Genomic DNA, 17972 nt, shown 5'->3' with positions numbered 1-17972 from the left:
AGGAATCGAGATAGATATAGACTTCCATATATCAAAATAATCAGGATCGAAAAAAAATTTGATTGAGCCATGTCCGTCCGTCCGTCCGTCCGTCCGTCCGTCCGTCCGTCCATCCGTCCGTCCGTTAACACGATAACTTGAGTAAATTTTGAGGTATCTTGATGAAATTTGGTATGTAGATTCCTGAGCACTCATCTCAGATCGCTATTTAAAATGAACGATATCGGACTATAACCACGCCCACTTTTTCGATATCGAAAATTTCGAAAAACCGAAAAAGTGCGATAACTCATTACAAAAGACAGATAAAGCGACGAAATTTGGTAGATGGGTTGAACTTATGACGCAGAATAGAAAATTAGTAAGATTTTGGACAATGGGCGTGGCACCGCCCACTTTTACAAGAAGGTAATTTAAAAGTTTTGCAAGCTGTAATTTGGCAGTCGTTGAAGATATCATGATGAAATTTGGCAGGAACGTTACTACTATTACTCTATATGTGCTAAATAAAAATTAGCAAAATTGGATGAAGAACACGCCCACTTTTTAAAAAAAAATTGTTTAAAATTCAAATTTTAACAAAAAATTTAATATCTTTACTGTATATAAGTAAATTAAGTCAAAATTCAACTCCAGTAATGATATGATACAACAAAATACAAAAATAAAAGAAAATTTCAAAATGGGCGTGGCTCCGCCCATTTTCATTTAGTTTGTCTAGAATACTTTTATTGCCATAAGTCGAACAAAAATTTACCAATCCTTCTCAAATTTGGTAGGAGCATAGATTCTATGACGGTAACTGTTCTCTGTGAAAATGGGCGAAATCGGTGGAAGCCACGCCCAGTTTTTATACACAGTCCACCGTTTGTCCTTCCGCTCGGCCATTAACACAATAACTTGAGCAAAATCCGATATATCTTTACTAAACTTAGCCCACGTACTTACCTGAGCTCACTTTTTCCTGGTATAAAAAATGGGCGAAATCTGACCATAACCACGCCCACTTTATCGATATCGAAAATTACGAAAAATGAAAAAAATGCCATAATTCTATACCAAACACGAAAAAAGGGATGAAACATGGTAACTGGATTGGTTTATTGACGCAAAATATAACTTTGGAAAAACCTTTGTAAAATGGGTGTGACACCTACCATATTAAGTAGAAGAAAATGAAAAAGTTCTACAAGGCGAAATCAACAGCCCTTGGAATCTTGGCAGGAATACTGTTAGTGGTATTGCATATATAAATAAATTAGCAGTACCCGACAGATGATTTTCTGGATCACCTGGTCCACATTTTGGTCGATATCGCGAGAACGCCTTCACATATACATCTAAGGGCCACTCGCTTTTAAAACCCTCATTAATACCTTTAATTTGATATCCATATCGTACAAAAACATACCAGAGTCACCCCTGTCCCACCCTAATGGCGATATCTCGAAAAGGCGTCCACCTATAGACCTAATGCCCCCTCCCTCTTAAAATGCTCAGTAACACCTTTCGTTTGATACCCATATCGTACAAACATTCTAGAGTCACCCCTGGCCCACCCTAATGGCGATACCTCGAAAAGGCGTCCACCTATAGACCTAGTGTCCAGTCCCTCTTAAAATGCTCAGTAACACCTTTCGTTTGATACCCATATCGTACAAACATTCTAGAGTCACCCCTGGCCCACCCTAATGGCGATATCTCGAAAAGGCGTCCACCTATAGACCTAATGCCCACTCCCTCTTAAAATGCGCAGTAACAGCTTTCGTTTGATACCCATATCGTACAAACATTCTAGAGTCACACCTGGCCAACCCTAATGGCGATATTTCGAAAAGGCGTCCACCTATAGAACTAAGGATTACTCCCTTTTAAAATACTCATTACCACCTTTCATTTGATACCCATATCGTACAAACACATTCTAGAGTCACCCTGGCCCACCCTAATGGCGATATCTCGAAAAGGCGTCCACCTATAGACCTAATGTCCACTCCCTCTTAAAATGCTCAGTAACACCTTTCGTTTGATACCCATATCGTACAAACATTCTAGAGTCACCCCTGGCCCACCCTAATGGCGATATCTCGAAAAGGCGTCCACCTATAGACCTAATGTCCACTCCCTCTTAAAATGCTCAGTAACACCTTTCGTTTGATACCCATATCGTACAAACATTCTAGAGTCACCCCTGTACCACCCTAATGGCGATATCTCGAAAAGGCGTCCACCTATAGACCTAATGCCCACTCCCTCTTAAAATGCTCAGTAACACCTTTCGTTTGATACCCATATCGTACAAACATTCTAGAGTCACACCTGGCCCACCCTAATGGCGATATCTCGAAAAGGCGTCCACCTATAGAACTAAGGATTACTCCCTTTTAAAATACTCATTACCACCTTTCATTTGATACCCATATCGTACAAACACATTCTAGAGTCACCCTGGCCCACCCTAATGGCGATATCTCGAAAAGGCGTCCACCTATAGACCTAATGCCCACTCCCTCTTACAATGCTCAGTAACACCTTTCGTTTGATACCCATACCGTACAAACATTCTAGAGTCACCCTTGGTCCAGCTTTATGGCGATATCTCGAAAAGGCGTCCACCTATAGAACTAAGGATTACTCCCTTTTAAAATACTCATTACCACCTTTCATTTGATACCCATATCGTACAAACACATTCTAGAGTCACCCTGGCCCACCCTAATGGCGATATCTCGAAAAGGCGTCCACCTATAGACCTAATGCCCACTCCCTCTTAAAATGCTCAGTAACACCTTTCGTTTGATACCCATATCGTACAAACATTCTAGAGTCACCCTTGGTTCACCTTTATGGCGATATCTCGAAAAGGCGTCCACCTATAGAACTAAGGATTACTCCCTTTTAAAATACTCCTTACCACCTTTCATTTGATACCCATATCGTACAAACACATTCTAGAGTCACCCCTGGCCCACCCTAATGCGAAATCTCGAAAAGGCGTCCACCTATAGACCTAATGCCCACTCCCTCTTAAAATGCTCAGTAACACCTTTCGTTTGATACCCATATCGTACAAACATTCTAGAGTCACCCCTGGCCCACCCTAATGGCGATATCTCGAAAGGGCGTCCACCTATAGACCTAATGCCCACTCCCTCTTAAAATGCTCAGTAACACCTTTCGTTTGATGCACATATCGTACAAACACATTCTAGAGTCACCCCTGGCCCACCCTAATGACGATATCTCGAAAAGGCGTCCACCTATAGACCTCATGCCCACTCCCTCTTAAAATGCTCAGTAACACCTTTCGTTTGATACCCATACCGTACAAACATTCTAGAGTCACCCCTGGCCCACCCTAATGGCGATATCTCGAAAAGGCGTCCACCTATAGACCTAATGCCCACTCCCTCTTAAAATGCTCAGTAACACCTTTCATTTGATTCCCATATCGTACAAACACATTCTAGAGACACCCCTGGTCCACCTTTATGGCGATATCTCGAAACGGCGTCCACCTATGGATCTAAGGATCACTTCTTTTCAAAATACTCATTAACAGCTTTCATTTGATACCCATATCGTACAAACACATTATAGAATCACCCCTGGTCCACCTTAATGGGGACATCTCGAAAAGGCGTCCACCGATAGACCTAAGGCCCACTCCCTCTTAAAATGCTCAGTAACACCTTTCATTTGATACCCAAAACGTACAAACAAATTCTAGAGTCAGCCCTGGTCTACCTTTATGGCGATATCCCTAAATGGCGTTCATCCATAGAACTATGGCCTACTCTCTCTTAAAATACTCTTTAATACCTTTCATTTGATACACATGTTATACAACCACATTCCAGGGTTACCCCAGATTGATTTTCCTTATTTTGTCTCCATAGCTCTCAACTGAGTATGTTATGTTCGGTTACACCCGAACTTAGCCTTCCTTACTTGTTTTATATTTATCTTAAAATCGTTTAGGTATGTACATCTGTTCACTATACATATATTTCTTATCATATACAGCGCATTATTTGGAGATTACGAATGGGATAAGATTATTGTTCAGCCCAATTCATGAGAGGTGTGAAGTCTTTGGCACAGCCGTACACAGTCCCGTCCTTACTTGTTTTAGCTGTCTTGGTCCAGCCCAATAATATCAGACAATTACAAAAAAGCGTTGGACGCGTCATATTTCTACTGATAGTCATAAGTAAAACTAACTGAACCTTAATCAGTCACATTTTTAGAAATTTCACGCGCCCAACGCTTTTATTTAATTGTCTGATCAACGCCATAGATTGATAAGGAGTGTGATGACTAGTACCTAGTACCTACCTAATTATTTTCTAGCTTTTCGTATTATTATTACTTCATGTAAGTATTGTTTTCAATAAAACCGTTTAACTTAAAAAAATTTTTTTAGTTATTTTATTTTCAAGTTTTTAGTCTTTATTTAATTGCCTATTATTTCTCATTCTATATAGTTCATTTAGTGACTCATTATTACAAGGACTCTTTCCTGACAATTTGTTACAACCTAAGTCCTCAATACATAACCCTTCCAAAGACTTTACTCGACTCTGCGCCACGTATGCTTGTCCCTCCTCCAACTCCAAAATATTTTGATGTCACTTCTATCGGACTGTATGCAATATTTGTTCCAAATATGAGCCAAATCGGGCATCATAGGTCGCTTTCTATTCATGTATCTATGTATTATGTGTTCAAAAAAGTGCAAAATCGGACCACAAATAAGATTTTTTGAATATCTCGATCCTTTCACCACCTAGCGGCGATTTTTTTTGATAGGTCGCTTTCAATTCTTGTATGTATTAAGTGTTCCAAATATGAGCCAAATCGGGCCACAAATACGATTTTTGCGAATATCTCAATCCATACGCCACCTAGCGGCGATTTTCTTTCACAGGTCGATTTCTATTCTTGTATGTATTAAGTGTTCTAAATATGAGCCAAATCGGTCCACAAATACGATTTTTGCGAATATCTCGATCCATGCGCCACCTAGCGGCGATTTTTTTTTCATAGGTCGCTTTCTATTCTTGTATGTATTATGTGTTCCAAATATGAGCCAAATCGGGCCACAAATACGTATTTTGTGAATATCTCGATCCATGCGCCACCTAGCGGCGATTTTTTTCACAGGTCGATTTCTATTCTTGTATGTATTAAGTGTTCCAAATATGAGCCAAATCGGTCCACAAATACGATTTTTGCGAATATCTCGATCCATGCGCCACCTAGCGGCGATTTTTTTCTTATTATTGCATTGTCATCGGGTTCTGAACTATATTCCAAGTTTCATGCTTGTAGCTTATCGGGAAGTTACTTAAATTTCAATTACAAGATTCGTTCACAACGGCCGTGCAGCCGTGCATGCGGCCATGCGGCCTGTCAACTCAAGCTAAATAAAACCGTTTAAAAAAGCAATTACTTTAAATTTGAACTAAATCGAGTCAAAAAATGCCACCCATGGAAGGCCCCTACTGTTTGACTTATCACGATTTTCGATCTCTCATATACCCTAATAACACAAGTAATCCAAATTCATCATATCTCGAAAATAGCCCATGATGACTTTTTCGATGTTCTAACAAAACTTTTCACAATATCAAATGGAAAAAAAGAAAGACAAATATTTTTATTTCACTCTAGTGTGCAAAATATATGCAGTTTTAAGTAAATTAAGCGCATTTAAGAATTTATATCAAAACTAATATTTTTCGCTCTATTCTCATAAATCACTCATCGCATATCCATTAGTCGATTCTCTGCTCATTTTGACTTTTTTATTATTACTAAGGAGGCAAGCTGTATGTATGAATATATGTATATAAGTAGTATTTTTAGAAATTATAATTGGATATATTCACAATTTTTGTTTGTGAGTATGAACGGGCGTAGTCAGGGAGGAGCTGAGGTTATCTGTCCCAACACCAGACTTGAAAATAATTTTCTTTGAACAAACCGATCAATTATATAACTTGTTTTGAGCTACTATGGCATTCTGAAAAACAGAGGGTAATTCAAATAATTTTTGGTATGTACATCTAGCTAAATGGAAATGGAAAATATTACAAAGTTCCCATAAGAGGTGAATGAAACTTCCAGAATGAATTCACTTTTTATTTACTGAGTTGGATCATTATGGCTGGAAGTTATAAGCTAAAAGTTAAAATTTCCTTTTCACTGCAACGCGTTTCTATGCTCTCGCATCATCTTCAGGGAAGATCCCTAGCATTTTTTATATAGATGTATGTACCTGTGCTTAGCATTTCCTTGCTACAGAGCACTTTTAGTATACAAATTGGAAGTTTAGAATCAATTGTCATTGAGCGTTTCACTCCCCTTAAAAGCATTAATCAGCCATGTCCCTTGGGGCACTTAACTGCAGCTATCTTTTAGGCGTACAGCTCCTTTTAGAATTTTTCAACTTTTGCGCTAATAAATGCTCCTAATAATCTGACGTAACTCCTACGCCCGTTATTATACATTTTCATTGACCTTTTAAAAAAAATTGTGTACAGCCAAGTTGACAAGCAGCTTTTTCATATATGCTACTTGCTATGAACTTAAATAAGTACACTTACGCTGTTGTCGCTTGTAACTACTGAACTTAGACAAACAGCACGTAAATATGTAAATAATTATCTATATAGACATCTAAATTATCTTTAGATTGTGTTATTAAAAAGTAATCTTCTTGTTAAATACTTCAAATGAATATTAATAGAATTGTTAAATCATGCCAGAATGCTAAAGAAGTTGAACGTAATTGAAATACTGGCTTTCAAGCTAAAAATAGAATAACACTTAATAATATTTCATATAATTGTATATAAGAAGCACATACCCCCTATGTGGCAAAGTTTATACATTAGGATGTTTCGATTTTTATGGACGAAAGTTAACCGATATCGAGCCATCGATTTTTCGATAGGATTTGGTCTCAGGAAAAAAAAAGTTCCACTACGCATACCCAAAAAAATAATTTTCGAGCCCTGCGAAATTTCATTTTTTTTTCGACTTTGATTTTTAAAGTTTTTTTCATGACCTACTAAAAAAAATTTTCATATGTATACCCTGTCCGACCCAAAAATGTCCGCTAAAAAAAAATATTATTAAGTGTTATTCTATTCATATTTTTTTTTTTTTTTTCAAAAAACTGTTATCGACAACGTTGGAATTTTTTTTCCTGAGCCCAAATCCTATCGAAAAATCGATGGCGCGATATCTGTTAATAAATCGACCCAGTCTACTATACATACATACATCTTATGAAATGATTTCGGTTGATTTCGATATAAGTAATACGAAGGAAATATACAATAGGGGCGCGGAAAATTGCGAAAATGTGGTAAAAAATTTTAATTAACACAGCTATAAAAGTAATTGATTCCTCTGCAACATAACCATAAGCTGTTTAAAAAATAATTACATTTTTCGAAAAAGAGCAGTTTGTGTGTGTGTTCGCTGTCAACCATCCGTTCAGGCATTCGTTCGAAAAGTTTTTTCAATGAGAAATACGTTTTTCCCCCTTGGCAGTGGTTTGGCAAACACTCCGAATGTATTCCTGCTGTGAAAAGCTTTTCAGTGAGTTGGCATAAAACAAGTAGGTCCCGTCCCGGCAATAAGCTCGGCCTACATCACCTTGCAGCTAAATTGAGCAAAATATTTTTTTATTTTTTTAAACACAATTTGAATACCTCCTCCCACTACACTAAGCATATTTTGTGGACATTTTCCAAATTAGCTGCATAAACATATACACCTAGAGAGTGTTCTTGTTGTTGTTGTTAACGCGATAAAGAATATCACCGAAGATTTTGGGGAGTGTTATCGCTGTTGTTGGTCCTTTACCGGATATATGTATGCAGAATCAATACGGTCCGGTAACCAGCGTCATTAATACACTAGCCCAACCATCTCGGGAACGATTTCATATCACCACATTGAACCTCCTAGGTTATACCGCCCCCCCCCCCCCCGCCCTAAAGTGGAGACTATGAGAGTAAGGGAGTAAGAGATAAAAACTTCTTAAAAGTCACGCAGACAAACCATGCTCGCTTTGTAGTTTGTTTTGCTGCTGATCTTTTTGTATTTTTCGCTACTTTAGAGGTGTTTCAATACCACAATCTTGTCGTCGTGTGTTGAGAAATCATACGTAATTTCATGAAGTTAGGCAGGCCTATAGCTCAATTCCAGAACTTTTCAACATCTGTTAGATTTCTTTCGTCCAGCAATTAGACATAGACGGCATGCTTAAAATCTTTGAAGCATGAAGTAAAACACCCACTTGAAGACTTTTTCGACTTTTTAATTCGTAAAAACAATATTTTAATATTTATATTTTAGCTTGCCGAATGCTTTCTCTAATTATTTTGTTTAAACGTCACATGATTTGCTTTTTTAAAGCTATATTAAGGTAAATCCAACGAACACCCATAGAAAGCTGGATAAATTATTAAATATCAATTAGAGTTTTAAAGCAAAAAATAAAATAAAACAAAAGCTGGATAAACACCGGCGCCATGTACATGGCTGTTTCTATAAATAGATACAAAGCAAAAAAAGCCAAACAAGTTTTTGTGTTTTGTTATAATTACTAAAACCGTAAATAAAAGCAAGTCATTAAAATATTCATGACGAGGAAGCGTAACAAAACAGGAGTAATACAAAAAAATTTAATAATACGGCGTACGAAATTACCAAATATGCCCCCTAGGGAAAATCTCCGACTTGAAACAAGTGAGTGACATAAACCTCTTTTCAATTCAAACTACTAGACACTAACGCGTCATTAACTCGTGTTAACGGCCTGAGCGATTTTGGTAGTTTCGCAACAAGACACGCCAGCTATTCCTGTTTCGCGATAACTGACACCAATTGGGGGCGCCAAGGGAAGTCAAGTCTTCATCCACCTGTCTCTCACAGCTCAATGGAGATCACTACCTTCCTCTGCTCTCAAACTGCAGTGTCGACTGATATATTTTCTTGGCCGGAGCGTCTTCGTTCATTCGCAAAACATGATCTAGCCAGCGAAGCCTTTGGGTTTTTAATCGCCGCACAATCTTCATATCTGCGTTATACTTCCTTCGGTACTCGCTGTCGGCATCACGGACACAACCATAAATCTTCCGGAGAACTTTTCTTTCGAATGCTCCAAGAGCCATCTCACCTTCTCTCGACAACATCCATGATTGCGAGCCATACATCAGGACAGGTATGATGGGCGACTTGTGGGGCGTGTTTTTTTTTTATTTAGAGAGGACTTTACTTTTCAATTGGCTCCTCAGTTCCAAATAGCACTGTCGCCAAATACTTCAGCTTCCCAATATTGTAGAGTGCGACAGTATTTTTTTTTTTTAATATGAAGGTTTTAATGAAGGAGCATACTATTGAGTATGTAGTTTTTAAGGCTAATAAATTGAAGTCAGACAAGGTACGAAAAATTCTCAAAATTGGCATTAATTTTTAAAATTTTTTTATCGAAATCCAATTTTAAAAGAAGTATGACTTGTATTTCCAGTTACTAAATTCATTGAAGGTTTTTCTTAAATTATCGAAAACATAAAAACACTTGATGAAAAAATTTGATAAAAAAAAATTGCAACTGCTATTTTTCTAGTCGCTGCTGTATGTGCGTTACCATTTTTAGACATCTATATATTCAGATCATAAATAATTTGGCCTTCCCAGTAACTTAGAAAAACTTCTGTTTTAATTGAAAAAACTTGTTTCCAAATTTTTGATGTTGTTTTGCCCTGGGCTCGACCCGGGATCTTCAGTGTGGTAGGCGGAGCACGCTACCACCACGCCTCGGCGGCCGCCCGTTAATTGTTATATAACATATAAATTAAATAAAAATTTACTAACAATGCCTTTTTAAATTTCGGTGCTCTTTTTATCACCGATGCTGTAAGCGGGCTCGCACTTAATAATATTTTTTTTTCATCTGGGCTCATGCGTACTGGAATGCCAATCTTTTTGGCCAGCCAGACAGATAAGTGTAAACTACGCAACACGCCATTCAATATGAGTAATTAATCATTTTAAATTTATATACTTTCGCGCAGAGAATAGAATCATGGTCCAAGCATTGGCTTTGCACAGTGAAAAATTGTTAAGAAATTTGTATGAGATAAGCAAATTGAGATTCGATACAAGACAAAACTAACATTCAGTTATGTTCATCAATTTACAATTCAATAGATTCTACCGAAATAATCAAGAAGTGTAACTCTACTTTTCATAATTTGTACACCCAGCGTATATTTTACACAGGGGGAGTATAGCTTACGTCTGATGGCGGCTTTTCTATATCAAAACTATCAGCATAGAAAAATAATTTTTTTAATCCATTTCCGTCCGTCACGCGATAATTTATTGCCAAAGATAGATAAAGTGACGAAACTTGATATGTGAAATGATTGTGAAATCATAAATTTGGCAAAATTTTGAAAAATAAGCCTGGCCACGCCTACAAAAGTTATAATGTGACTGCTCCGCTTCTTCAGTTATGCTCTTCACAATGTTTTAAATACCAAAGTCTACTAATTTTAACGAGATTTGGTAACAACATTTTTCTATAATAATGACCGTTTTATAACTGCTTACGGAAGCGAAAGTTGCATGTGTATAAGTATTATAGTTATTGCAGCTTTCATATAAATTACTTAATATTCGTGATGTTCTTTCTTTATCCCTAATATATATATGTATATGAAAGCACACGCTGGGTATATAATGTTTGGTTTTGCCCGAACTTCGACCTCCTTACTTGTTTTGAGAGCATTTTATAAATAAACAATTTGAAACTATGAACAACATCATTAGAGCGTCGCGTGGCATTTGAGTAATTTTTGTAAAATAAAAACATTAGAGAATTTGTTTTATTTGTAAGAATGTGTGTATGTACTACATACAATATAGTTTGGCCACTATACATTTCGCTGCCATGCTGTCTGCTGATGGATGACGCTGATGTGTACTATAAAAATTTGGCAGCGTGTCGCTGACATGCCAACCTAATAAAACCGCATTGCGTTTTTTTAGCGCACGCAAACAACCTGCGTTTTTTGCCCCAACCCAAATAAGCATGTGTGCAAACGTCAAATATAAATGTCACGCAGAACAAAAATCGGAAATCGAGTTAGGTTTTCACGCAGCAAATTCAACTTGGGTTGCTCTCATACAAGTTGTATATGCATGAGACATTTTTGACAGAAAATGACTTGCGTGCGTTTATATTAGGTTGGCATGTGAGTCGTGTAAAATCTTTGGAAGGATTATATGTTAAGGACTTAGATTGTAATTAATTGTCAGGGAAGAGTCCTTGTAATAATGAGTCACTAAATGAACTAAATAGAATAAGAAATATCTAATATGCAATTAAATAAAGACTAAAAACTTGAAAATAAAATAATTTAAAAACAAGTAAGGAAGGCTAAGTTCGGGTGTAACCGAACATTACATACACAGTTGAGAGCTGTGGAGACAAAGTAAGGGAAAATCACCATGTTGTAAAAAGAACCTATGGTAACCCTGGAATGTGTTTGTATGACATGTGTATCAAATGGAAGGTATTAAGGAGTATTTTAAGAGGAAGTGGGCCATAGTTCTATAGATGGACGCCATTTAGGGATATCGCCATAAAGGTGGGCCAGGCCTGACTATAGAATTTGTTTGTACGATATGGGTATCAAATGAAATGTGTTAATGAGTATTTTAAAAGTGAGTGGGCCTTAGTTCTATAGGTGGACGCCTTTTCGAGATATAGCCATAAAGGTGGACCAGGGGTGACTCTAGAATTTGTTTGTACGATATGGGTATCAAATGAAAGGTGTTAATGAGTATTTTAAAAGGGCGTGGGCCTTAGTTCTATAGGTGGACGCCTTTTCGAGATATCGCCATAAAGGTGGACCAGGGGTGACTCTACAATTTGTTTGTACAATATGGGTATCAAATGAAAGGTGCTAATAAGTGTTTTAAAAGGGAGTGGGCCTTAGTTCTATGGGTGGACGCCTTTTCGGGATATCGCCATAAAGGTGGACCAGGGGTGACTCTAGAATGCGTTTGTACAATATGGGTATCAAATGAAAGATGGGAATGAGTATTTTAAAAGTGAGTGGGCCTTAGTTCAATAGGTGGACGCCTTTTCGAGATATCGCCATAAAGGTTGACCAGGGGTGACTCTAGAATTTGTTTGTATGATATGGGTATCAAACGAATAGTGTTAATGAGTATTTTAAAATGGCGTGGGCCTTAGTTCTATAGGTAATCGCCTTTTCGAGATATAGCCATAAAGGTGGACCAGGGGTGACTCTAGAATATGTTTTTACGATAAGGGTATCAAATGAAAGGTGCTAATGAGTATTTTAAAAGTGAGTGGGCCTTAGTTCTATAGGTGGACGCCTTTTCGAGATATCGCCATAAAGGTGGACCAGGGGTGACTCTAGAATGCGTTTGTACAATATGGGTATCAAATGAAAGATTGGAATGAGTATTTTAAAAGTGAGTGGGCCTTAGTTCAATAGGTGGACGCCTTTTCGAGATATCGCCATAAAGGTTGACCAGGGGTGACTCTAGAATTTGTTTGTACGATATGGGTATCAAATGAATAGTGTTAGTGAGTATTTTAAAATGGCGTGGGCCTTAGTTCTATAGGTGGACGCCTTTTCGAGATATCGCCATAAAGGTGGACCAGGGGTGACTCTAGAATGCGTTTGTACAATATGGGTATCAAATGAAAGATTGGAATGAGTATTTTAAAAGTGAGTGGGCCTTAGTTCAATAGGTGGACGCCTTTTCGAGATATCGCCATAAAGGTTGACCAGGGGTGACTCTAGAATTTGTTTGTACGATATGGGTATCAAATGAATAGTGTTAATGAGTATTTTAAAATGGCGTGGGCCTTAGTTCTATAGGTAAACGCCTTTTCGAGATATAGCCATAAAGGTGGACCAGGGGTGACTCTAGAATATGTTTTTACGATATGGGTATCAAATGAAAGGTGTTAATGAGTATTTTAAAAGTGAGTGGGCCTTAGTTCTATAGGTGGACGCCTTTTCGAGATATCGCCATAAAGGTGGACCAGGGGTGACTCTAGAATGCGTTTGTACAATATGGGTATCAAATGAAAGATGGGAATGAGTATTTTAAAAGTGAGTGGGCCTTAGTTCAATAGGTGGACGCCTTTTCGAGATATCGCCATAAAGGTTGACCAGGGGTGACTCTAGAATTTGTTTGTATGATATGGGTATCAAACGAATAGTGTTAATGAGTATTTTAAAATGGCGTGGGCCTTAGTTCTATAGGTAAACGCCTTTTCGAGATATAGCCATAAAGGTGGACCAGGGGTGACTCTAGAATATGTTTTTACGATAAGGGTATCAAATGAAAGGTGCTAATGAGTATTTTAAAAGTGAGTGGGCCTTTGTTCTATAGGTGGACGCCTTATCGAGATATCGCCATAAAGGTGGACCAGGGGTGACTCTAGAATGCGTTCGTACAATATGGGTATTAAATGAAAGATGGGAATGAGTATTTTAAAAGTGAGTGGGCATTAGTTCTATAGGTGGACGCCTTTTCGAGATATAGCCATAAAGGTGGACCAGGGGTGACTCTAGAATGCGTTTGTACAATATGGGTATCAAATTAAAGGTATTAATGAGGGTTTTAAAAGGGAGTGGCCCTTAGTTGTATATGTGAAGGCGTTTTTGAGATATAGACCAAAATGTGGACCAGGGTGATCCAGAACATCATCTGTCGGGTACCGCTAATTTATTTATATATGTAATACCACGAACAGTATTCCTTCCAAGATTCCAAGGGCTTTTGATTTCGCCCTGCAAAACTTTTTCATTTTCTTCTACTTAATATGATAGGTGTCACACCCATTTTACCAAGTTTTTTTCTAAAGTTATATTTTGCGTCAATAGACCAATAACAATTACCATGTTTCATCCGTTTTTCGTATTTGGTATATAATTATGGCATTTTTTGGTTTTTCGTAATTTTCGGTATCGAAAAAGTGGGCGTGGTCATAGTCGGATTTCGGCCATTTTTTACACCAATACAAAGTGAGCTCAGATAAGTACGTGAACTGAGTTTAGTAAAGATATATATCGATTTTTGCTCAAGTTATCGTGTTAACGGCCGAGCGGAAGGACAGACGGTCGACTGTGTATAAAAACTGGGCGTGGCTTCAACCGATTTCGCTCTTTTTCACAGAAAACAGTTATCGTCCTATAATCTAAGCCCCTACCAAATTTCATAAGGATTAGTAAATTTTTGTTCGACTTATGGCATTAAAAGTATCCTAGACATATTAAATGAAAAAGGGCGGAGCCACGCCCATTTTGAAATTTTCTTTTATTTTTGTATTTTGTTGCAGCATATCATTACTGGAGTTGAATGTTGACATAATTTACTTATATACTGTAAAGATATTAACTTTTCTTTTAAAATTTGAATTTAAAAAAAAAATTTTTAAAAAGGGGGCGTGGTCGTTCTCCGATTTTGCTAATTTTTATTGAACAGACATATAGTAATAAGAGTAACGTTCCTGCCAAATTTCATCATGATATCTTCAACGACTGCCAAATTACAGCTTGCAAAACTTCTAAATTACCTTCTTTTAAAAGTGGGCGGTGCCACGCCCATTGTCCAAAATTTTAGTAGTTTTCTATTCTGCGCCATAAGTTCAACTCACCTACCAAGTTTCATTGCTTAATCCGTATTTGGTAATGAATTATCGCACTTTCTCGATTTTTCGAAATTTTCGATATCGAAAAAGTGGGCGTGGTTATTATCCGATATCGTTCATTTTAAATTGCGATCTGAGATGAGTGCCCAGGAACCTATATACGAAATTTCATCAAGGTACCTCAAAATTTACTCAAGTTATCGTGTTAACGGACAGACGGACGGACGGACGGACGGACATGGCTCAATCGAATTTTTTTTCGATACTGATGATTTTGATATATGGAAGTCTATATCTATCTCGATTCCTTTATACCTGTACAACCAACCGTTATCCAATCAAAGTTAATATACTCTGTGAGCTCTGCTCAACTGAGTATAAAAATGTTTAAGTTAAACGGTTTTATTGAAAACAATACGTACATTAAGTAAGAATAATACTAAAAGCTAGAAAATAATTAGATAGCTCCTAGGTACTGATCATCACACTCCTCATCAATCTGGGGCGTTGATCATACAATTAAATAAAAGCGTTGTGTGGCGTAGGATAACCTGTTTAAGGTTCAGTTCTATCAATGGAAATTTTACGCGTCCAACGTTTTTATTTAATTGCTTGCTCAACGCCCCAGATTGATGAGGAGTGTGATGACAACAGGTCTAAGGCATTAACCGCATAAACAAAGGGCAGTTGATTTCCATTTCAAACAATCACACTTCTTGACTCCACAGCACTAAATTCACGTACGATGATAGCAATGCTGTGTGTAGTATGAAAAAAGTGTAATAGGGTTTCCTTTTCTGGAAAGAGTTTTACGATTTTTGTACGCTGCGCAAGGATTATAAATATATTTTGTTCTATTCTAAAAAGAGGGTAATGCCTTTACGGGGTATTTCGTTCTTTTGTGAAATTTGTTACCTCCTCGGAACGCAAAAGCATTACACTTTCACCCTGCATAAAATAACGGTGTGGCAGTGTAACCCTGCTAAACCAGCTGATCGTGGCAACTTGTTTTCGTAACTTCACAAATTTTTAGCAAAGGAAATTGAAATGAAAGCAACAATTGCTTATGAATTTTTATTATTATTGACAGCGTGCTTGTGAGCATCAGCTGATACACGGCAGCAACAATTTTTTTCAGAGAAGAAAACGTTGAGTTTTACAACTTTAAAATATTTCAAAAATGGATATACACGGCGTACAACTGTTTGTTTCACATAATAAAAATAAAATACATAAAATTTTAAGCACTTCCTTTATATAAATGGACAAAAAACAGCGAAAAATGTCTCCTTATACAAAGACATATTCTTGCTAAACTTTGATTTTTAAATTTTGACATCGAAATTGCAAAAATGTTTATGAGAAGTAAAAATAAAGTGGAGCGTACATTAGGTACTTGGATTGGACAGTCACCTTTATATTTTTACTTCTCATAAACAATTCTATGTCAAAATTTAAAAATCAAAGTTTAGCAAGAACATGTATTTATATATGGAGACATTTTTCGCTGATTGTCCATTTTATAAAGGAAGTGCCTAAAATGTTTTTATTTTATTTTTATTTTCTCGTTTTCTTACATTTTCTCGGTGTTTTAACCTATCTGTTAAATTTTACGCTTGTAGCTCAATGAGAACTTACATAAAAATCAATCCCAAAATTTCCTCCGTCCCGTTTGATTTTTCTAAATATCTCAGTTCGCGCGGCCCCCTAGCGAAACTTTTTGTATTGTGCCATCGGCTGTCATCGACCTCTGAATTAACCTCTAAATTTTTAGCTTCTAGCTCATCGAGAAGCTACTTAAAACCCGGTTTAAAATTTCCAAATTACTATCTAGTTTTTTATCCGTGCGCCACCTAATGGAACTTTGTTTCTCCTTTTTTTCCGTTGTCACGGTGTCTTAACCTGTCTCTGAGGTTACATGTTTGTAGCTCAATGGGAAGTTACTTTAAAATGCATCTCAAAACACCAAATTTCCAAATCCCTTTCTAAATATTTCGACCCGTGCGCACCTAACGGAATTTTTTTCTCCTTTTCTTAAATTCTATCGGCGTCTTATCTTATCTGTAAAGTTTTATAGTTGTAGCTCAATGAGAACTTACATAAAAAGCAATCCCAAAATTCCCTCCGTTTCCTACGATTTTTCTAAATATCCCATTCCGTGCGCCCCCTAGCGAATCTTTTTGTATCGTGTCATTGGCTGTCATCGACCTCTGAATTAGGCTTGAAATTTCAAGTCTCTAGTTCGTCGAGAAGTTAATTAAAAGCTGGTTTGCAAATTTTCAAATTCTTATGTAATTATTTCACCTAACGAATTTTTTTTCCTTTGGTTGCATTGTCACGGTGTTCTAACTTATGTGTAAAGTTTCACGTTTGTACCTCAATCAGAAGTTACTTAAAAATCGATTGCAAGATTGGCATGAAAAGCGGACAGACATTCAACCGACCTAATACGAGTATAAAGGAAGTAAAAATAGATTTGATAATCAGTACAAAATATACTAAAAATTTTTCATTTTGAGTAACCATTTCTACAAATAATTGGGGTGTAGTCGTAAGCAAACGCAGTTTTTATAAACACAACTAGTCCAACAAGTGTGGATTCGACAATCTATATAATAATTTTTTTTTTTTCGTCACACAGTGTTATTATTATTTTTTTTTTTTTCGTATAATACTTCTTAGTCCTCCAAAGTACTGCTTTCTAAATTTAAAACTTTTTTCCAGATGAGATGCATTAAAGTGTACAGATTGATCGAAAAAAATAAGAAACACAATTATTTTTCTTAATATTAATTTAAAAATAAAGTCGGTGATTATATTAATAAACAAACAAGTGAAAAGTGGGACGCAGACGTGTGCTTAATACGTATTTGAAATCGTGCATGCATTTAATTTAAAAAGAATAAAATAAGCCTAAAAACTGGTTTTGCTAACATTCTACTTTTAAGCGCTCCAAAGAATAAGAACATAACAGACTCGCGAAAACGAACAAATATGAAAATTAGTGAAGTGATCGACGAAAAAGTTTACAGTACCTAACAAAAAAGTTTCTAATAACAAGAAAATGAGAACAATTTAATTTAAAATGTGCAACAGGGATGAAAAAGTCTTAAGCCAATTAAAAACACGCCAATTAAACACAGCACTCTGCTGGGTATTGGAGCCAACCAATATGGTTTAAGAGATTGAGCCATAAGCAAAAAAGTAATCACAATTTTTTGAAGTTATCTTTCCTCCTACCACT

The 17972-nt window shown here is 36.8% G+C and overlaps 1 protein-coding gene across 4 annotated transcripts in view; it reads left to right on the top strand.

The window, feature by feature from the left end:
- LOC137248796 (atrial natriuretic peptide receptor 1) overlaps positions 1 to 17972 on the top strand; it is a 115590-nt gene that overhangs the window by 27853 nt on the left and 69765 nt on the right. The window contains exon 1 of one of the 4 annotated variants that reach the window (XR_010952190.1): positions 17148 to 17279. The exons of 2 other annotated variants lie outside the window; for them this stretch is intronic. The gene's annotated coding sequence lies outside the window, so the exon portion shown is untranslated. Of the gene's footprint in view, positions 1 to 17147; positions 17280 to 17552; positions 17933 to 17972 lie in introns of those variants that run through there. One more of the 4 variants, XR_010952189.1, reaches the window with a different exon arrangement.

Source organism: Eurosta solidaginis, chromosome 1 (genome assembly GCF_040869045.1).
Source record: "Eurosta solidaginis isolate ZX-2024a chromosome 1, ASM4086904v1, whole genome shotgun sequence".
NCBI classification, from domain to species: Eukaryota; Metazoa; Arthropoda; class Insecta; order Diptera; family Tephritidae; genus Eurosta; species Eurosta solidaginis.
This window is presented reverse-complemented; position numbering and strand designations above follow the sequence as displayed.